The 15745-nt window shown below is 66.7% G+C and overlaps 42 non-coding genes across 42 annotated transcripts; all 42 read left to right on the top strand.

Annotated features, from left to right (window-relative positions):
• Window positions 1-158: 158 nt before the first annotated feature.
• LOC118690458 (5S ribosomal RNA) lies at window positions 159-277 on the top strand. Its single transcript, XR_004980814.1, has one exon. It is a non-coding gene; the product is annotated as a 5S ribosomal RNA (ribosomal RNA).
• Window positions 278-533: 256 nt separating this feature from the next.
• On the top strand, window positions 534-652 carry LOC118690465 (5S ribosomal RNA). Its single transcript, XR_004980820.1, has one exon. It is a non-coding gene; the product is annotated as a 5S ribosomal RNA (ribosomal RNA).
• A 256-nt stretch (window positions 653-908) lies between these two features.
• Window positions 909-1027, top strand: LOC118690466 (5S ribosomal RNA). Its single transcript, XR_004980821.1, has one exon. It is a non-coding gene; the product is annotated as a 5S ribosomal RNA (ribosomal RNA).
• Window positions 1028-1283: 256 nt separating this feature from the next.
• LOC118690467 (5S ribosomal RNA) lies at window positions 1284-1402 on the top strand. The gene has a single exon (XR_004980822.1). It is a non-coding gene; the product is annotated as a 5S ribosomal RNA (ribosomal RNA).
• A 256-nt stretch (window positions 1403-1658) lies between these two features.
• On the top strand, window positions 1659-1777 carry LOC118690468 (5S ribosomal RNA). Its single transcript, XR_004980823.1, has one exon. It is a non-coding gene; the product is annotated as a 5S ribosomal RNA (ribosomal RNA).
• Window positions 1778-2033: 256 nt separating this feature from the next.
• LOC118690469 (5S ribosomal RNA) lies at window positions 2034-2152 on the top strand. The gene has a single exon (XR_004980824.1). It is a non-coding gene; the product is annotated as a 5S ribosomal RNA (ribosomal RNA).
• Window positions 2153-2408: 256 nt separating this feature from the next.
• Window positions 2409-2527, top strand: LOC118690470 (5S ribosomal RNA). The gene has a single exon (XR_004980825.1). It is a non-coding gene; the product is annotated as a 5S ribosomal RNA (ribosomal RNA).
• A 256-nt stretch (window positions 2528-2783) lies between these two features.
• Window positions 2784-2902, top strand: LOC118690472 (5S ribosomal RNA). Its single transcript, XR_004980827.1, has one exon. It is a non-coding gene; the product is annotated as a 5S ribosomal RNA (ribosomal RNA).
• Window positions 2903-3158: 256 nt separating this feature from the next.
• LOC118690473 (5S ribosomal RNA) lies at window positions 3159-3277 on the top strand. Its single transcript, XR_004980828.1, has one exon. It is a non-coding gene; the product is annotated as a 5S ribosomal RNA (ribosomal RNA).
• Window positions 3278-3533: 256 nt separating this feature from the next.
• On the top strand, window positions 3534-3652 carry LOC118690474 (5S ribosomal RNA). The gene has a single exon (XR_004980829.1). It is a non-coding gene; the product is annotated as a 5S ribosomal RNA (ribosomal RNA).
• A 256-nt stretch (window positions 3653-3908) lies between these two features.
• On the top strand, window positions 3909-4027 carry LOC118690475 (5S ribosomal RNA). Its single transcript, XR_004980830.1, has one exon. It is a non-coding gene; the product is annotated as a 5S ribosomal RNA (ribosomal RNA).
• Window positions 4028-4283: 256 nt separating this feature from the next.
• Window positions 4284-4402, top strand: LOC118690476 (5S ribosomal RNA). Its single transcript, XR_004980831.1, has one exon. It is a non-coding gene; the product is annotated as a 5S ribosomal RNA (ribosomal RNA).
• A 256-nt stretch (window positions 4403-4658) lies between these two features.
• LOC118690477 (5S ribosomal RNA) lies at window positions 4659-4777 on the top strand. The gene has a single exon (XR_004980832.1). It is a non-coding gene; the product is annotated as a 5S ribosomal RNA (ribosomal RNA).
• A 256-nt stretch (window positions 4778-5033) lies between these two features.
• Window positions 5034-5152, top strand: LOC118690478 (5S ribosomal RNA). The gene has a single exon (XR_004980833.1). It is a non-coding gene; the product is annotated as a 5S ribosomal RNA (ribosomal RNA).
• Window positions 5153-5408: 256 nt separating this feature from the next.
• Window positions 5409-5527, top strand: LOC118690479 (5S ribosomal RNA). Its single transcript, XR_004980834.1, has one exon. It is a non-coding gene; the product is annotated as a 5S ribosomal RNA (ribosomal RNA).
• A 256-nt stretch (window positions 5528-5783) lies between these two features.
• LOC118690480 (5S ribosomal RNA) lies at window positions 5784-5902 on the top strand. The gene has a single exon (XR_004980835.1). It is a non-coding gene; the product is annotated as a 5S ribosomal RNA (ribosomal RNA).
• Window positions 5903-6158: 256 nt separating this feature from the next.
• Window positions 6159-6277, top strand: LOC118690481 (5S ribosomal RNA). The gene has a single exon (XR_004980836.1). It is a non-coding gene; the product is annotated as a 5S ribosomal RNA (ribosomal RNA).
• Window positions 6278-6533: 256 nt separating this feature from the next.
• On the top strand, window positions 6534-6652 carry LOC118690483 (5S ribosomal RNA). Its single transcript, XR_004980838.1, has one exon. It is a non-coding gene; the product is annotated as a 5S ribosomal RNA (ribosomal RNA).
• A 256-nt stretch (window positions 6653-6908) lies between these two features.
• LOC118690484 (5S ribosomal RNA) lies at window positions 6909-7027 on the top strand. Its single transcript, XR_004980839.1, has one exon. It is a non-coding gene; the product is annotated as a 5S ribosomal RNA (ribosomal RNA).
• A 256-nt stretch (window positions 7028-7283) lies between these two features.
• Window positions 7284-7402, top strand: LOC118690486 (5S ribosomal RNA). Its single transcript, XR_004980840.1, has one exon. It is a non-coding gene; the product is annotated as a 5S ribosomal RNA (ribosomal RNA).
• Window positions 7403-7658: 256 nt separating this feature from the next.
• LOC118690487 (5S ribosomal RNA) lies at window positions 7659-7777 on the top strand. Its single transcript, XR_004980841.1, has one exon. It is a non-coding gene; the product is annotated as a 5S ribosomal RNA (ribosomal RNA).
• A 256-nt stretch (window positions 7778-8033) lies between these two features.
• On the top strand, window positions 8034-8152 carry LOC118690488 (5S ribosomal RNA). Its single transcript, XR_004980842.1, has one exon. It is a non-coding gene; the product is annotated as a 5S ribosomal RNA (ribosomal RNA).
• A 256-nt stretch (window positions 8153-8408) lies between these two features.
• LOC118690489 (5S ribosomal RNA) lies at window positions 8409-8527 on the top strand. Its single transcript, XR_004980843.1, has one exon. It is a non-coding gene; the product is annotated as a 5S ribosomal RNA (ribosomal RNA).
• A 256-nt stretch (window positions 8528-8783) lies between these two features.
• Window positions 8784-8902, top strand: LOC118690490 (5S ribosomal RNA). The gene has a single exon (XR_004980844.1). It is a non-coding gene; the product is annotated as a 5S ribosomal RNA (ribosomal RNA).
• Window positions 8903-9158: 256 nt separating this feature from the next.
• LOC118690491 (5S ribosomal RNA) lies at window positions 9159-9277 on the top strand. The gene has a single exon (XR_004980845.1). It is a non-coding gene; the product is annotated as a 5S ribosomal RNA (ribosomal RNA).
• Window positions 9278-9533: 256 nt separating this feature from the next.
• Window positions 9534-9652, top strand: LOC118690492 (5S ribosomal RNA). Its single transcript, XR_004980846.1, has one exon. It is a non-coding gene; the product is annotated as a 5S ribosomal RNA (ribosomal RNA).
• Window positions 9653-9908: 256 nt separating this feature from the next.
• Window positions 9909-10027, top strand: LOC118690493 (5S ribosomal RNA). The gene has a single exon (XR_004980847.1). It is a non-coding gene; the product is annotated as a 5S ribosomal RNA (ribosomal RNA).
• A 256-nt stretch (window positions 10028-10283) lies between these two features.
• Window positions 10284-10402, top strand: LOC118690495 (5S ribosomal RNA). Its single transcript, XR_004980849.1, has one exon. It is a non-coding gene; the product is annotated as a 5S ribosomal RNA (ribosomal RNA).
• A 256-nt stretch (window positions 10403-10658) lies between these two features.
• LOC118690496 (5S ribosomal RNA) lies at window positions 10659-10777 on the top strand. The gene has a single exon (XR_004980850.1). It is a non-coding gene; the product is annotated as a 5S ribosomal RNA (ribosomal RNA).
• A 256-nt stretch (window positions 10778-11033) lies between these two features.
• Window positions 11034-11152, top strand: LOC118690497 (5S ribosomal RNA). The gene has a single exon (XR_004980851.1). It is a non-coding gene; the product is annotated as a 5S ribosomal RNA (ribosomal RNA).
• Window positions 11153-11408: 256 nt separating this feature from the next.
• LOC118690498 (5S ribosomal RNA) lies at window positions 11409-11527 on the top strand. The gene has a single exon (XR_004980852.1). It is a non-coding gene; the product is annotated as a 5S ribosomal RNA (ribosomal RNA).
• Window positions 11528-11783: 256 nt separating this feature from the next.
• On the top strand, window positions 11784-11902 carry LOC118690499 (5S ribosomal RNA). Its single transcript, XR_004980853.1, has one exon. It is a non-coding gene; the product is annotated as a 5S ribosomal RNA (ribosomal RNA).
• A 256-nt stretch (window positions 11903-12158) lies between these two features.
• On the top strand, window positions 12159-12277 carry LOC118690500 (5S ribosomal RNA). Its single transcript, XR_004980854.1, has one exon. It is a non-coding gene; the product is annotated as a 5S ribosomal RNA (ribosomal RNA).
• A 256-nt stretch (window positions 12278-12533) lies between these two features.
• On the top strand, window positions 12534-12652 carry LOC118690501 (5S ribosomal RNA). Its single transcript, XR_004980855.1, has one exon. It is a non-coding gene; the product is annotated as a 5S ribosomal RNA (ribosomal RNA).
• A 256-nt stretch (window positions 12653-12908) lies between these two features.
• Window positions 12909-13027, top strand: LOC118690502 (5S ribosomal RNA). Its single transcript, XR_004980856.1, has one exon. It is a non-coding gene; the product is annotated as a 5S ribosomal RNA (ribosomal RNA).
• Window positions 13028-13283: 256 nt separating this feature from the next.
• LOC118690503 (5S ribosomal RNA) lies at window positions 13284-13402 on the top strand. Its single transcript, XR_004980857.1, has one exon. It is a non-coding gene; the product is annotated as a 5S ribosomal RNA (ribosomal RNA).
• Window positions 13403-13658: 256 nt separating this feature from the next.
• LOC118690504 (5S ribosomal RNA) lies at window positions 13659-13777 on the top strand. Its single transcript, XR_004980858.1, has one exon. It is a non-coding gene; the product is annotated as a 5S ribosomal RNA (ribosomal RNA).
• Window positions 13778-14033: 256 nt separating this feature from the next.
• On the top strand, window positions 14034-14152 carry LOC118690506 (5S ribosomal RNA). The gene has a single exon (XR_004980860.1). It is a non-coding gene; the product is annotated as a 5S ribosomal RNA (ribosomal RNA).
• Window positions 14153-14408: 256 nt separating this feature from the next.
• On the top strand, window positions 14409-14527 carry LOC118690507 (5S ribosomal RNA). The gene has a single exon (XR_004980861.1). It is a non-coding gene; the product is annotated as a 5S ribosomal RNA (ribosomal RNA).
• Window positions 14528-14783: 256 nt separating this feature from the next.
• On the top strand, window positions 14784-14902 carry LOC118690508 (5S ribosomal RNA). Its single transcript, XR_004980862.1, has one exon. It is a non-coding gene; the product is annotated as a 5S ribosomal RNA (ribosomal RNA).
• Window positions 14903-15158: 256 nt separating this feature from the next.
• LOC118690509 (5S ribosomal RNA) lies at window positions 15159-15277 on the top strand. The gene has a single exon (XR_004980863.1). It is a non-coding gene; the product is annotated as a 5S ribosomal RNA (ribosomal RNA).
• Window positions 15278-15533: 256 nt separating this feature from the next.
• On the top strand, window positions 15534-15652 carry LOC118690510 (5S ribosomal RNA). The gene has a single exon (XR_004980864.1). It is a non-coding gene; the product is annotated as a 5S ribosomal RNA (ribosomal RNA).
• The last annotated feature ends 93 nt before the right edge of the window (window positions 15653-15745 follow it).

Below are 15745 nucleotides of genomic sequence, written 5' to 3'. Positions count from 1 at the left end.
CTTGTGGCCTTGCGCGTCAGTGGTAGCCTGGGGCGCGTGCCCAGGGGCGGTGGTCGGCCTGTGTGGCCGCGAGGAGTTTGTGGTGGCCGTTGAGGTGTGGGTGTGTGCCGGGAGGGTGGTGGCCAGGGCTCGAGAGCGCTGCGGAGGGGCTGGTGGGTGCCTACGGCCATACCACCCTGAGAACGCCCGATCTCGTCTGATCTCGGAAGCTAAGCAGGGTCGGGCCCGGTTAGTACTTGGATGGGAGACCGCCTGGGAATACCGGGTGCTGTAGGCATCTTTTGTTGCCGTTTGTGCCCAGGAGGTCTCCCGTTTTGCTTGGGCAGGCGAGGCCAGGGGCAGGAGGGAGGGGGCAGGTGCGCTTCTGGGGTGGCCCTTGTGGCCTTGCGCGTCAGTGGTAGCCTGGGGCGCGTGCCCAGGGGCGGTGGTCGGCCTGTGTGGCCGCGAGGAGTTTGTGGTGGCCGTTGAGGTGTGGGTGTGTGCCGGGAGGGTGGTGGCCAGGGCTCGAGAGCGCTGCGGAGGGGCTGGTGGGTGCCTACGGCCATACCACCCTGAGAACGCCCGATCTCGTCTGATCTCGGAAGCTAAGCAGGGTCGGGCCCGGTTAGTACTTGGATGGGAGACCGCCTGGGAATACCGGGTGCTGTAGGCATCTTTTGTTGCCGTTTGTGCCCAGGAGGTCTCCCGTTTTGCTTGGGCAGGCGAGGCCAGGGGCAGGAGGGAGGGGGCAGGTGCGCTTCTGGGGTGGCCCTTGTGGCCTTGCGCGTCAGTGGTAGCCTGGGGCGCGTGCCCAGGGGCGGTGGTCGGCCTGTGTGGCCGCGAGGAGTTTGTGGTGGCCGTTGAGGTGTGGGTGTGTGCCGGGAGGGTGGTGGCCAGGGCTCGAGAGCGCTGCGGAGGGGCTGGTGGGTGCCTACGGCCATACCACCCTGAGAACGCCCGATCTCGTCTGATCTCGGAAGCTAAGCAGGGTCGGGCCCGGTTAGTACTTGGATGGGAGACCGCCTGGGAATACCGGGTGCTGTAGGCATCTTTTGTTGCCGTTTGTGCCCAGGAGGTCTCCCGTTTTGCTTGGGCAGGCGAGGCCAGGGGCAGGAGGGAGGGGGCAGGTGCGCTTCTGGGGTGGCCCTTGTGGCCTTGCGCGTCAGTGGTAGCCTGGGGCGCGTGCCCAGGGGCGGTGGTCGGCCTGTGTGGCCGCGAGGAGTTTGTGGTGGCCGTTGAGGTGTGGGTGTGTGCCGGGAGGGTGGTGGCCAGGGCTCGAGAGCGCTGCGGAGGGGCTGGTGGGTGCCTACGGCCATACCACCCTGAGAACGCCCGATCTCGTCTGATCTCGGAAGCTAAGCAGGGTCGGGCCCGGTTAGTACTTGGATGGGAGACCGCCTGGGAATACCGGGTGCTGTAGGCATCTTTTGTTGCCGTTTGTGCCCAGGAGGTCTCCCGTTTTGCTTGGGCAGGCGAGGCCAGGGGCAGGAGGGAGGGGGCAGGTGCGCTTCTGGGGTGGCCCTTGTGGCCTTGCGCGTCAGTGGTAGCCTGGGGCGCGTGCCCAGGGGCGGTGGTCGGCCTGTGTGGCCGCGAGGAGTTTGTGGTGGCCGTTGAGGTGTGGGTGTGTGCCGGGAGGGTGGTGGCCAGGGCTCGAGAGCGCTGCGGAGGGGCTGGTGGGTGCCTACGGCCATACCACCCTGAGAACGCCCGATCTCGTCTGATCTCGGAAGCTAAGCAGGGTCGGGCCCGGTTAGTACTTGGATGGGAGACCGCCTGGGAATACCGGGTGCTGTAGGCATCTTTTGTTGCCGTTTGTGCCCAGGAGGTCTCCCGTTTTGCTTGGGCAGGCGAGGCCAGGGGCAGGAGGGAGGGGGCAGGTGCGCTTCTGGGGTGGCCCTTGTGGCCTTGCGCGTCAGTGGTAGCCTGGGGCGCGTGCCCAGGGGCGGTGGTCGGCCTGTGTGGCCGCGAGGAGTTTGTGGTGGCCGTTGAGGTGTGGGTGTGTGCCGGGAGGGTGGTGGCCAGGGCTCGAGAGCGCTGCGGAGGGGCTGGTGGGTGCCTACGGCCATACCACCCTGAGAACGCCCGATCTCGTCTGATCTCGGAAGCTAAGCAGGGTCGGGCCCGGTTAGTACTTGGATGGGAGACCGCCTGGGAATACCGGGTGCTGTAGGCATCTTTTGTTGCCGTTTGTGCCCAGGAGGTCTCCCGTTTTGCTTGGGCAGGCGAGGCCAGGGGCAGGAGGGAGGGGGCAGGTGCGCTTCTGGGGTGGCCCTTGTGGCCTTGCGCGTCAGTGGTAGCCTGGGGCGCGTGCCCAGGGGCGGTGGTCGGCCTGTGTGGCCGCGAGGAGTTTGTGGTGGCCGTTGAGGTGTGGGTGTGTGCCGGGAGGGTGGTGGCCAGGGCTCGAGAGCGCTGCGGAGGGGCTGGTGGGTGCCTACGGCCATACCACCCTGAGAACGCCCGATCTCGTCTGATCTCGGAAGCTAAGCAGGGTCGGGCCCGGTTAGTACTTGGATGGGAGACCGCCTGGGAATACCGGGTGCTGTAGGCATCTTTTGTTGCCGTTTGTGCCCAGGAGGTCTCCCGTTTTGCTTGGGCAGGCGAGGCCAGGGGCAGGAGGGAGGGGGCAGGTGCGCTTCTGGGGTGGCCCTTGTGGCCTTGCGCGTCAGTGGTAGCCTGGGGCGCGTGCCCAGGGGCGGTGGTCGGCCTGTGTGGCCGCGAGGAGTTTGTGGTGGCCGTTGAGGTGTGGGTGTGTGCCGGGAGGGTGGTGGCCAGGGCTCGAGAGCGCTGCGGAGGGGCTGGTGGGTGCCTACGGCCATACCACCCTGAGAACGCCCGATCTCGTCTGATCTCGGAAGCTAAGCAGGGTCGGGCCCGGTTAGTACTTGGATGGGAGACCGCCTGGGAATACCGGGTGCTGTAGGCATCTTTTGTTGCCGTTTGTGCCCAGGAGGTCTCCCGTTTTGCTTGGGCAGGCGAGGCCAGGGGCAGGAGGGAGGGGGCAGGTGCGCTTCTGGGGTGGCCCTTGTGGCCTTGCGCGTCAGTGGTAGCCTGGGGCGCGTGCCCAGGGGCGGTGGTCGGCCTGTGTGGCCGCGAGGAGTTTGTGGTGGCCGTTGAGGTGTGGGTGTGTGCCGGGAGGGTGGTGGCCAGGGCTCGAGAGCGCTGCGGAGGGGCTGGTGGGTGCCTACGGCCATACCACCCTGAGAACGCCCGATCTCGTCTGATCTCGGAAGCTAAGCAGGGTCGGGCCCGGTTAGTACTTGGATGGGAGACCGCCTGGGAATACCGGGTGCTGTAGGCATCTTTTGTTGCCGTTTGTGCCCAGGAGGTCTCCCGTTTTGCTTGGGCAGGCGAGGCCAGGGGCAGGAGGGAGGGGGCAGGTGCGCTTCTGGGGTGGCCCTTGTGGCCTTGCGCGTCAGTGGTAGCCTGGGGCGCGTGCCCAGGGGCGGTGGTCGGCCTGTGTGGCCGCGAGGAGTTTGTGGTGGCCGTTGAGGTGTGGGTGTGTGCCGGGAGGGTGGTGGCCAGGGCTCGAGAGCGCTGCGGAGGGGCTGGTGGGTGCCTACGGCCATACCACCCTGAGAACGCCCGATCTCGTCTGATCTCGGAAGCTAAGCAGGGTCGGGCCCGGTTAGTACTTGGATGGGAGACCGCCTGGGAATACCGGGTGCTGTAGGCATCTTTTGTTGCCGTTTGTGCCCAGGAGGTCTCCCGTTTTGCTTGGGCAGGCGAGGCCAGGGGCAGGAGGGAGGGGGCAGGTGCGCTTCTGGGGTGGCCCTTGTGGCCTTGCGCGTCAGTGGTAGCCTGGGGCGCGTGCCCAGGGGCGGTGGTCGGCCTGTGTGGCCGCGAGGAGTTTGTGGTGGCCGTTGAGGTGTGGGTGTGTGCCGGGAGGGTGGTGGCCAGGGCTCGAGAGCGCTGCGGAGGGGCTGGTGGGTGCCTACGGCCATACCACCCTGAGAACGCCCGATCTCGTCTGATCTCGGAAGCTAAGCAGGGTCGGGCCCGGTTAGTACTTGGATGGGAGACCGCCTGGGAATACCGGGTGCTGTAGGCATCTTTTGTTGCCGTTTGTGCCCAGGAGGTCTCCCGTTTTGCTTGGGCAGGCGAGGCCAGGGGCAGGAGGGAGGGGGCAGGTGCGCTTCTGGGGTGGCCCTTGTGGCCTTGCGCGTCAGTGGTAGCCTGGGGCGCGTGCCCAGGGGCGGTGGTCGGCCTGTGTGGCCGCGAGGAGTTTGTGGTGGCCGTTGAGGTGTGGGTGTGTGCCGGGAGGGTGGTGGCCAGGGCTCGAGAGCGCTGCGGAGGGGCTGGTGGGTGCCTACGGCCATACCACCCTGAGAACGCCCGATCTCGTCTGATCTCGGAAGCTAAGCAGGGTCGGGCCCGGTTAGTACTTGGATGGGAGACCGCCTGGGAATACCGGGTGCTGTAGGCATCTTTTGTTGCCGTTTGTGCCCAGGAGGTCTCCCGTTTTGCTTGGGCAGGCGAGGCCAGGGGCAGGAGGGAGGGGGCAGGTGCGCTTCTGGGGTGGCCCTTGTGGCCTTGCGCGTCAGTGGTAGCCTGGGGCGCGTGCCCAGGGGCGGTGGTCGGCCTGTGTGGCCGCGAGGAGTTTGTGGTGGCCGTTGAGGTGTGGGTGTGTGCCGGGAGGGTGGTGGCCAGGGCTCGAGAGCGCTGCGGAGGGGCTGGTGGGTGCCTACGGCCATACCACCCTGAGAACGCCCGATCTCGTCTGATCTCGGAAGCTAAGCAGGGTCGGGCCCGGTTAGTACTTGGATGGGAGACCGCCTGGGAATACCGGGTGCTGTAGGCATCTTTTGTTGCCGTTTGTGCCCAGGAGGTCTCCCGTTTTGCTTGGGCAGGCGAGGCCAGGGGCAGGAGGGAGGGGGCAGGTGCGCTTCTGGGGTGGCCCTTGTGGCCTTGCGCGTCAGTGGTAGCCTGGGGCGCGTGCCCAGGGGCGGTGGTCGGCCTGTGTGGCCGCGAGGAGTTTGTGGTGGCCGTTGAGGTGTGGGTGTGTGCCGGGAGGGTGGTGGCCAGGGCTCGAGAGCGCTGCGGAGGGGCTGGTGGGTGCCTACGGCCATACCACCCTGAGAACGCCCGATCTCGTCTGATCTCGGAAGCTAAGCAGGGTCGGGCCCGGTTAGTACTTGGATGGGAGACCGCCTGGGAATACCGGGTGCTGTAGGCATCTTTTGTTGCCGTTTGTGCCCAGGAGGTCTCCCGTTTTGCTTGGGCAGGCGAGGCCAGGGGCAGGAGGGAGGGGGCAGGTGCGCTTCTGGGGTGGCCCTTGTGGCCTTGCGCGTCAGTGGTAGCCTGGGGCGCGTGCCCAGGGGCGGTGGTCGGCCTGTGTGGCCGCGAGGAGTTTGTGGTGGCCGTTGAGGTGTGGGTGTGTGCCGGGAGGGTGGTGGCCAGGGCTCGAGAGCGCTGCGGAGGGGCTGGTGGGTGCCTACGGCCATACCACCCTGAGAACGCCCGATCTCGTCTGATCTCGGAAGCTAAGCAGGGTCGGGCCCGGTTAGTACTTGGATGGGAGACCGCCTGGGAATACCGGGTGCTGTAGGCATCTTTTGTTGCCGTTTGTGCCCAGGAGGTCTCCCGTTTTGCTTGGGCAGGCGAGGCCAGGGGCAGGAGGGAGGGGGCAGGTGCGCTTCTGGGGTGGCCCTTGTGGCCTTGCGCGTCAGTGGTAGCCTGGGGCGCGTGCCCAGGGGCGGTGGTCGGCCTGTGTGGCCGCGAGGAGTTTGTGGTGGCCGTTGAGGTGTGGGTGTGTGCCGGGAGGGTGGTGGCCAGGGCTCGAGAGCGCTGCGGAGGGGCTGGTGGGTGCCTACGGCCATACCACCCTGAGAACGCCCGATCTCGTCTGATCTCGGAAGCTAAGCAGGGTCGGGCCCGGTTAGTACTTGGATGGGAGACCGCCTGGGAATACCGGGTGCTGTAGGCATCTTTTGTTGCCGTTTGTGCCCAGGAGGTCTCCCGTTTTGCTTGGGCAGGCGAGGCCAGGGGCAGGAGGGAGGGGGCAGGTGCGCTTCTGGGGTGGCCCTTGTGGCCTTGCGCGTCAGTGGTAGCCTGGGGCGCGTGCCCAGGGGCGGTGGTCGGCCTGTGTGGCCGCGAGGAGTTTGTGGTGGCCGTTGAGGTGTGGGTGTGTGCCGGGAGGGTGGTGGCCAGGGCTCGAGAGCGCTGCGGAGGGGCTGGTGGGTGCCTACGGCCATACCACCCTGAGAACGCCCGATCTCGTCTGATCTCGGAAGCTAAGCAGGGTCGGGCCCGGTTAGTACTTGGATGGGAGACCGCCTGGGAATACCGGGTGCTGTAGGCATCTTTTGTTGCCGTTTGTGCCCAGGAGGTCTCCCGTTTTGCTTGGGCAGGCGAGGCCAGGGGCAGGAGGGAGGGGGCAGGTGCGCTTCTGGGGTGGCCCTTGTGGCCTTGCGTGTCAGTGGTAGCCTGGGGCGCGTGCCCAGGGGCGGTGGTCGGCCTGTGTGGCCGCGAGGAGTTTGTGGTGGCCGTTGAGGTGTGGGTGTGTGCCGGGAGGGTGGTGGCCAGGGCTCGAGAGCGCTGCGGAGGGGCTGGTGGGTGCCTACGGCCATACCACCCTGAGAACGCCCGATCTCGTCTGATCTCGGAAGCTAAGCAGGGTCGGGCCCGGTTAGTACTTGGATGGGAGACCGCCTGGGAATACCGGGTGCTGTAGGCATCTTTTGTTGCCGTTTGTGCCCAGGAGGTCTCCCGTTTTGCTTGGGCAGGCGAGGCCAGGGGCAGGAGGGAGGGGGCAGGTGCGCTTCTGGGGTGGCCCTTGTGGCCTTGCGCGTCAGTGGTAGCCTGGGGCGCGTGCCCAGGGGCGGTGGTCGGCCTGTGTGGCCGCGAGGAGTTTGTGGTGGCCGTTGAGGTGTGGGTGTGTGCCGGGAGGGTGGTGGCCAGGGCTCGAGAGCGCTGCGGAGGGGCTGGTGGGTGCCTACGGCCATACCACCCTGAGAACGCCCGATCTCGTCTGATCTCGGAAGCTAAGCAGGGTCGGGCCCGGTTAGTACTTGGATGGGAGACCGCCTGGGAATACCGGGTGCTGTAGGCATCTTTTGTTGCCGTTTGTGCCCAGGAGGTCTCCCGTTTTGCTTGGGCAGGCGAGGCCAGGGGCAGGAGGGAGGGGGCAGGTGCGCTTCTGGGGTGGCCCTTGTGGCCTTGCGTGTCAGTGGTAGCCTGGGGCGCGTGCCCAGGGGCGGTGGTCGGCCTGTGTGGCCGCGAGGAGTTTGTGGTGGCCGTTGAGGTGTGGGTGTGTGCCGGGAGGGTGGTGGCCAGGGCTCGAGAGCGCTGCGGAGGGGCTGGTGGGTGCCTACGGCCATACCACCCTGAGAACGCCCGATCTCGTCTGATCTCGGAAGCTAAGCAGGGTCGGGCCCGGTTAGTACTTGGATGGGAGACCGCCTGGGAATACCGGGTGCTGTAGGCATCTTTTGTTGCCGTTTGTGCCCAGGAGGTCTCCCGTTTTGCTTGGGCAGGCGAGGCCAGGGGCAGGAGGGAGGGGGCAGGTGCGCTTCTGGGGTGGCCCTTGTGGCCTTGCGTGTCAGTGGTAGCCTGGGGCGCGTGCCCAGGGGCGGTGGTCGGCCTGTGTGGCCGCGAGGAGTTTGTGGTGGCCGTTGAGGTGTGGGTGTGTGCCGGGAGGGTGGTGGCCAGGGCTCGAGAGCGCTGCGGAGGGGCTGGTGGGTGCCTACGGCCATACCACCCTGAGAACGCCCGATCTCGTCTGATCTCGGAAGCTAAGCAGGGTCGGGCCCGGTTAGTACTTGGATGGGAGACCGCCTGGGAATACCGGGTGCTGTAGGCATCTTTTGTTGCCGTTTGTGCCCAGGAGGTCTCCCGTTTTGCTTGGGCAGGCGAGGCCAGGGGCAGGAGGGAGGGGGCAGGTGCGCTTCTGGGGTGGCCCTTGTGGCCTTGCGTGTCAGTGGTAGCCTGGGGCGCGTGCCCAGGGGCGGTGGTCGGCCTGTGTGGCCGCGAGGAGTTTGTGGTGGCCGTTGAGGTGTGGGTGTGTGCCGGGAGGGTGGTGGCCAGGGCTCGAGAGCGCTGCGGAGGGGCTGGTGGGTGCCTACGGCCATACCACCCTGAGAACGCCCGATCTCGTCTGATCTCGGAAGCTAAGCAGGGTCGGGCCCGGTTAGTACTTGGATGGGAGACCGCCTGGGAATACCGGGTGCTGTAGGCATCTTTTGTTGCCGTTTGTGCCCAGGAGGTCTCCCGTTTTGCTTGGGCAGGCGAGGCCAGGGGCAGGAGGGAGGGGGCAGGTGAGCTTCTGGGGTGGCCCTTGTGGCCTTGCGCGTCAGTGGTAGCCTGGGGCGCGTGCCCAGGGGCGGTGGTCGGCCTGTGTGGCCGCGAGGAGTTTGTGGTGGCCGTTGAGGTGTGGGTGTGTGCCGGGAGGGTGGTGGCCAGGGCTCGAGAGCGCTGCGGAGGGGCTGGTGGGTGCCTACGGCCATACCACCCTGAGAACGCCCGATCTCGTCTGATCTCGGAAGCTAAGCAGGGTCGGGCCCGGTTAGTACTTGGATGGGAGACCGCCTGGGAATACCGGGTGCTGTAGGCATCTTTTGTTGCCGTTTGTGCCCAGGAGGTCTCCCGTTTTGCTTGGGCAGGCGAGGCCAGGGGCAGGAGGGAGGGGGCAGGTGAGCTTCTGGGGTGGCCCTTGTGGCCTTGCGTGTCAGTGGTAGCCTGGGGCGCGTGCCCAGGGGCGGTGGTCGGCCTGTGTGGCCGCGAGGAGTTTGTGGTGGCCGTTGAGGTGTGGGTGTGTGCCGGGAGGGTGGTGGCCAGGGCTCGAGAGCGCTGCGGAGGGGCTGGTGGGTGCCTACGGCCATACCACCCTGAGAACGCCCGATCTCGTCTGATCTCGGAAGCTAAGCAGGGTCGGGCCCGGTTAGTACTTGGATGGGAGACCGCCTGGGAATACCGGGTGCTGTAGGCATCTTTTGTTGCCGTTTGTGCCCAGGAGGTCTCCCGTTTTGCTTGGGCAGGCGAGGCCAGGGGCAGGAGGGAGGGGGCAGGTGAGCTTCTGGGGTGGCCCTTGTGGCCTTGCGCGTCAGTGGTAGCCTGGGGCGCGTGCCCAGGGGCGGTGGTCGGCCTGTGTGGCCGCGAGGAGTTTGTGGTGGCCGTTGAGGTGTGGGTGTGTGCCGGGAGGGTGGTGGCCAGGGCTCGAGAGCGCTGCGGAGGGGCTGGTGGGTGCCTACGGCCATACCACCCTGAGAACGCCCGATCTCGTCTGATCTCGGAAGCTAAGCAGGGTCGGGCCCGGTTAGTACTTGGATGGGAGACCGCCTGGGAATACCGGGTGCTGTAGGCATCTTTTGTTGCCGTTTGTGCCCAGGAGGTCTCCCGTTTTGCTTGGGCAGGCGAGGCCAGGGGCAGGAGGGAGGGGGCAGGTGAGCTTCTGGGGTGGCCCTTGTGGCCTTGCGCGTCAGTGGTAGCCTGGGGCGCGTGCCCAGGGGCGGTGGTCGGCCTGTGTGGCCGCGAGGAGTTTGTGGTGGCCGTTGAGGTGTGGGTGTGTGCCGGGAGGGTGGTGGCCAGGGCTCGAGAGCGCTGCGGAGGGGCTGGTGGGTGCCTACGGCCATACCACCCTGAGAACGCCCGATCTCGTCTGATCTCGGAAGCTAAGCAGGGTCGGGCCCGGTTAGTACTTGGATGGGAGACCGCCTGGGAATACCGGGTGCTGTAGGCATCTTTTGTTGCCGTTTGTGCCCAGGAGGTCTCCCGTTTTGCTTGGGCAGGCGAGGCCAGGGGCAGGAGGGAGGGGGCAGGTGAGCTTCTGGGGTGGCCCTTGTGGCCTTGCGTGTCAGTGGTAGCCTGGGGCGCGTGCCCAGGGGCGGTGGTCGGCCTGTGTGGCCGCGAGGAGTTTGTGGTGGCCGTTGAGGTGTGGGTGTGTGCCGGGAGGGTGGTGGCCAGGGCTCGAGAGCGCTGCGGAGGGGCTGGTGGGTGCCTACGGCCATACCACCCTGAGAACGCCCGATCTCGTCTGATCTCGGAAGCTAAGCAGGGTCGGGCCCGGTTAGTACTTGGATGGGAGACCGCCTGGGAATACCGGGTGCTGTAGGCATCTTTTGTTGCCGTTTGTGCCCAGGAGGTCTCCCGTTTTGCTTGGGCAGGCGAGGCCAGGGGCAGGAGGGAGGGGGCAGGTGAGCTTCTGGGGTGGCCCTTGTGGCCTTGCGTGTCAGTGGTAGCCTGGGGCGCGTGCCCAGGGGCGGTGGTCGGCCTGTGTGGCCGCGAGGAGTTTGTGGTGGCCGTTGAGGTGTGGGTGTGTGCCGGGAGGGTGGTGGCCAGGGCTCGAGAGCGCTGCGGAGGGGCTGGTGGGTGCCTACGGCCATACCACCCTGAGAACGCCCGATCTCGTCTGATCTCGGAAGCTAAGCAGGGTCGGGCCCGGTTAGTACTTGGATGGGAGACCGCCTGGGAATACCGGGTGCTGTAGGCATCTTTTGTTGCCGTTTGTGCCCAGGAGGTCTCCCGTTTTGCTTGGGCAGGCGAGGCCAGGGGCAGGAGGGAGGGGGCAGGTGAGCTTCTGGGGTGGCCCTTGTGGCCTTGCGTGTCAGTGGTAGCCTGGGGCGCGTGCCCAGGGGCGGTGGTCGGCCTGTGTGGCCGCGAGGAGTTTGTGGTGGCCGTTGAGGTGTGGGTGTGTGCCGGGAGGGTGGTGGCCAGGGCTCGAGAGCGCTGCGGAGGGGCTGGTGGGTGCCTACGGCCATACCACCCTGAGAACGCCCGATCTCGTCTGATCTCGGAAGCTAAGCAGGGTCGGGCCCGGTTAGTACTTGGATGGGAGACCGCCTGGGAATACCGGGTGCTGTAGGCATCTTTTGTTGCCGTTTGTGCCCAGGAGGTCTCCCGTTTTGCTTGGGCAGGCGAGGCCAGGGGCAGGAGGGAGGGGGCAGGTGAGCTTCTGGGGTGGCCCTTGTGGCCTTGCGTGTCAGTGGTAGCCTGGGGCGCGTGCCCAGGGGCGGTGGTCGGCCTGTGTGGCCGCGAGGAGTTTGTGGTGGCCGTTGAGGTGTGGGTGTGTGCCGGGAGGGTGGTGGCCAGGGCTCGAGAGCGCTGCGGAGGGGCTGGTGGGTGCCTACGGCCATACCACCCTGAGAACGCCCGATCTCGTCTGATCTCGGAAGCTAAGCAGGGTCGGGCCCGGTTAGTACTTGGATGGGAGACCGCCTGGGAATACCGGGTGCTGTAGGCATCTTTTGTTGCCGTTTGTGCCCAGGAGGTCTCCCGTTTTGCTTGGGCAGGCGAGGCCAGGGGCAGGAGGGAGGGGGCAGGTGAGCTTCTGGGGTGGCCCTTGTGGCCTTGCGTGTCAGTGGTAGCCTGGGGCGCGTGCCCAGGGGCGGTGGTCGGCCTGTGTGGCCGCGAGGAGTTTGTGGTGGCCGTTGAGGTGTGGGTGTGTGCCGGGAGGGTGGTGGCCAGGGCTCGAGAGCGCTGCGGAGGGGCTGGTGGGTGCCTACGGCCATACCACCCTGAGAACGCCCGATCTCGTCTGATCTCGGAAGCTAAGCAGGGTCGGGCCCGGTTAGTACTTGGATGGGAGACCGCCTGGGAATACCGGGTGCTGTAGGCATCTTTTGTTGCCGTTTGTGCCCAGGAGGTCTCCCGTTTTGCTTGGGCAGGCGAGGCCAGGGGCAGGAGGGAGGGGGCAGGTGAGCTTCTGGGGTGGCCCTTGTGGCCTTGCGTGTCAGTGGTAGCCTGGGGCGCGTGCCCAGGGGCGGTGGTCGGCCTGTGTGGCCGCGAGGAGTTTGTGGTGGCCGTTGAGGTGTGGGTGTGTGCCGGGAGGGTGGTGGCCAGGGCTCGAGAGCGCTGCGGAGGGGCTGGTGGGTGCCTACGGCCATACCACCCTGAGAACGCCCGATCTCGTCTGATCTCGGAAGCTAAGCAGGGTCGGGCCCGGTTAGTACTTGGATGGGAGACCGCCTGGGAATACCGGGTGCTGTAGGCATCTTTTGTTGCCGTTTGTGCCCAGGAGGTCTCCCGTTTTGCTTGGGCAGGCGAGGCCAGGGGCAGGAGGGAGGGGGCAGGTGAGCTTCTGGGGTGGCCCTTGTGGCCTTGCGTGTCAGTGGTAGCCTGGGGCGCGTGCCCAGGGGCGGTGGTCGGCCTGTGTGGCCGCGAGGAGTTTGTGGTGGCCGTTGAGGTGTGGGTGTGTGCCGGGAGGGTGGTGGCCAGGGCTCGAGAGCGCTGCGGAGGGGCTGGTGGGTGCCTACGGCCATACCACCCTGAGAACGCCCGATCTCGTCTGATCTCGGAAGCTAAGCAGGGTCGGGCCCGGTTAGTACTTGGATGGGAGACCGCCTGGGAATACCGGGTGCTGTAGGCATCTTTTGTTGCCGTTTGTGCCCAGGAGGTCTCCCGTTTTGCTTGGGCAGGCGAGGCCAGGGGCAGGAGGGAGGGGGCAGGTGAGCTTCTGGGGTGGCCCTTGTGGCCTTGCGTGTCAGTGGTAGCCTGGGGCGCGTGCCCAGGGGCGGTGGTCGGCCTGTGTGGCCGCGAGGAGTTTGTGGTGGCCGTTGAGGTGTGGGTGTGTGCCGGGAGGGTGGTGGCCAGGGCTCGAGAGCGCTGCGGAGGGGCTGGTGGGTGCCTACGGCCATACCACCCTGAGAACGCCCGATCTCGTCTGATCTCGGAAGCTAAGCAGGGTCGGGCCCGGTTAGTACTTGGATGGGAGACCGCCTGGGAATACCGGGTGCTGTAGGCATCTTTTGTTGCCGTTTGTGCCCAGGAGGTCTCCCGTTTTGCTTGGGCAGGCGAGGCCAGGGGCAGGAGGGAGGGGGCAGGTGAGCTTCTGGGGTGGCCCTTGTGGCCTTGCGTGTCAGTGGTAGCCTGGGGCGCGTGCCCAGGGGCGGTGGTCGGCCTGTGTGGCCGCGAGGAGTTTGTGGTGGCCGTTGAGGTGTGGGTGTGTGCCGGGAGGGTGGTGGCCAGGGCTCGAGAGCGCTGCGGAGGGGCTGGTGGGTGCCTACGGCCATACCACCCTGAGAACGCCCGATCTCGTCTGATCTCGGAAGCTAAGCAGGGTCGGGCCCGGTTAGTACTTGGATGGGAGACCGCCTGGGAATACCGGGTGCTGTAGGCATCTTTTGTTGCCGTTTGTGCCCAGGAGGTCTCCCGTTTTGCTTGGGCAGGCGAGGCCAGGGGCAGGAGGGAGGGGGCAGGTGCGCTTCTGGGGTGGCCCTTGTGGCCTTGCGTGTCAGTGGTAGCCTGGGGCGCGTGCCCAGGGGCGGTGGTCGGCCTGTGTGGCCGCGAGGAGTTTGTGGTGGCCGTTGAGGTGTGGGTGTGTGCCGGGAGGGTGGTGGCCAGGGCTCGAGAGCGCTGCGGAGGGGCTGGTGGGTGCCTACGGCCATACCACCCTGAGAACGCCCGATCTCGTCTGATCTCGGAAGCTAAGCAGGGTCGGGCCCGGTTAGTACTTGGATGGGAGACCGCCTGGGAATACCGGGTGCTGTAGGCATCTTTTGTTGCCGTTTGTGCCCAGGAGGTCTCCCGTTTTGCTTGGGCAGGCGAGGCCAGGGGCAGGAGGGAGGGGGCAGGTGAGCTTCTGGGGTGGCCCTTGTGGCCTTGCGTGTCAGTGGTAGCCTGGGGCGCGTGCCCAGGGGCGGTGGTCGGCCTGTGTGGCCGCGAGGAGTTTGTGGTGGCCGTTGAGGTGTGGGTGTGTGCCGGGAGGGTGGTGGCCAGGGCTCGAGAGCGCTGCGGAGGGGCTGGTGGGTGCCTACGGCCATACCACCCTGAGAACGCCCGATCTCGTCTGATCTCGGAAGCTAAGCAGGGTCGGGCCCGGTTAGTACTTGGATGGGAGACCGCCTGGGAATACCGGGTGCTGTAGGCATCTTTTGTTGCCGTTTGTGCCCAGGAGGTCTCCCGTTTTGCTTGGGCAGGCGAGGCCAGGGGCAGGAGGGAGGGGGCAGGTGAGCTTCTGGGGTGGCCCTTGTGGCCTTGCGTGTCAGTGGTAGCCTGGGGCGCGTGCCCAGGGGCGGTGGTCGGCCTGTGTGGCCGCGAGGAGTTTGTGGTGGCCGTTGAGGTGTGGGTGTGTGCCGGGAGGGTGGTGGCCAGGGCTCGAGAGCGCTGCGGAGGGGCTGGTGGGTGCCTACGGCCATACCACCCTGAGAACGCCCGATCTCGTCTGATCTCGGAAGCTAAGCAGGGTCGGGCCCGGTTAGTACTTGGATGGGAGACCGCCTGGGAATACCGGGTGCTGTAGGCATCTTTTGTTGCCGTTTGTGCCCAGGAGGTCTCCCGTTTTGCTTGGGCAGGCGAGGCCAGGGGCAGGAGGGAGGGGGCAGGTGAGCTTCTGGGGTGGCCCTTGTGGCCTTGCGTGTCAGTGGTAGCCTGGGGCGCGTGCCCAGGGGCGGTGGTCGGCCTGTGTGGCCGCGAGGAGTTTGTGGTGGCCGTTGAGGTGTGGGTGTGTGCCGGGAGGGTGGTGGCCAGGGCTCGAGAGCGCTGCGGAGGGGCTGGTGGGTGCCTACGGCCATACCACCCTGAGAACGCCCGATCTCGTCTGATCTCGGAAGCTAAGCAGGGTCGGGCCCGGTTAGTACTTGGATGGGAGACCGCCTGGGAATACCGGGTGCTGTAGGCATCTTTTGTTGCCGTTTGTGCCCAGGAGGTCTCCCGTTTTGCTTGGGCAGGCGAGGCCAGGGGCAGGAGGGAGGGGGCAGGTGAGCTTCTGGGGTGGCCCTTGTGGCCTTGCGTGTCAGTGGTAGCCTGGGGCGCGTGCCCAGGGGCGGTGGTCGGCCTGTGTGGCCGCGAGGAGTTTGTGGTGGCCGTTGAGGTGTGGGTGTGTGCCGGGAGGGTGGTGGCCAGGGCTCGAGAGCGCTGCGGAGGGGCTGGTGGGTGCCTACGGCCATACCACCCTGAGAACGCCCGATCTCGTCTGATCTCGGAAGCTAAGCAGGGTCGGGCCCGGTTAGTACTTGGATGGGAGACCGCCTGGGAATACCGGGTGCTGTAGGCATCTTTTGTTGCCGTTTGTGCCCAGGAGGTCTCCCGTTTTGCTTGGGCAGGCGAGGCCAGGGGCAGGAGGGAGGGGGCAGGTGAGCTTCTGGGGTGGCCCTTGTGGCCTTGCGTGTCAGTGGTAGCCTGGGGCGCGTGCCCAGGGGCGGTGGTCGGCCTGTGTGGCCGCGAGGAGTTTGTGGTGGCCGTTGAGGTGTGGGTGTGTGCCGGGAGGGTGGTGGCCAGGGCTCGAGAGCGCTGCGGAGGGGCTGGTGGGTGCCTACGGCCATACCACCCTGAGAACGCCCGATCTCGTCTGATCTCGGAAGCTAAGCAGGGTCGGGCCCGGTTAGTACTTGGATGGGAGACCGCCTGGGAATACCGGGTGCTGTAGGCATCTTTTGTTGCCGTTTGTGCCCAGGAGGTCTCCCGTTTTGCTTGGGCAGGCGAGGCCAGGGGCAGGAGGGAGGGGGCAGGTGAGCTTCTGGGGTGGCCCTTGTGGCCTTGCGTGTCAGTGGTAGCCTGGGGCGCGTGCCCAGGGGCGGTGGTCGGCCTGTGTGGCCGCGAGGAGTTTGTGGTGGCCGTTGAGGTGTGGGTGTGTGCCGGGAGGGTGGTGGCCAGGGCTCGAGAGCGCTGCGGAGGGGCTGGTGGGTGCCTACGGCCATACCACCCTGAGAACGCCCGATCTCGTCTGATCTCGGAAGCTAAGCAGGGTCGGGCCCGGTTAGTACTTGGATGGGAGACCGCCTGGGAATACCGGGTGCTGTAGGCATCTTTTGTTGCCGTTTGTGCCCAGGAGGTCTCCCGTTTTGCTTGGGCAGGCGAGGCCAGGGGCAGGAGGGAGGGGGCAGGTGAGCTTCTGGGG

This window comes from Molothrus ater, chromosome 10 (genome assembly GCF_012460135.2).
Source record: "Molothrus ater isolate BHLD 08-10-18 breed brown headed cowbird chromosome 10, BPBGC_Mater_1.1, whole genome shotgun sequence".
Classification (NCBI taxonomy): Eukaryota; Metazoa; Chordata; class Aves; order Passeriformes; family Icteridae; genus Molothrus; species Molothrus ater.
The sequence above is the reverse complement of the archived record's forward strand: the minus strand, read 5'-3'. Positions and strand labels throughout refer to the sequence as shown.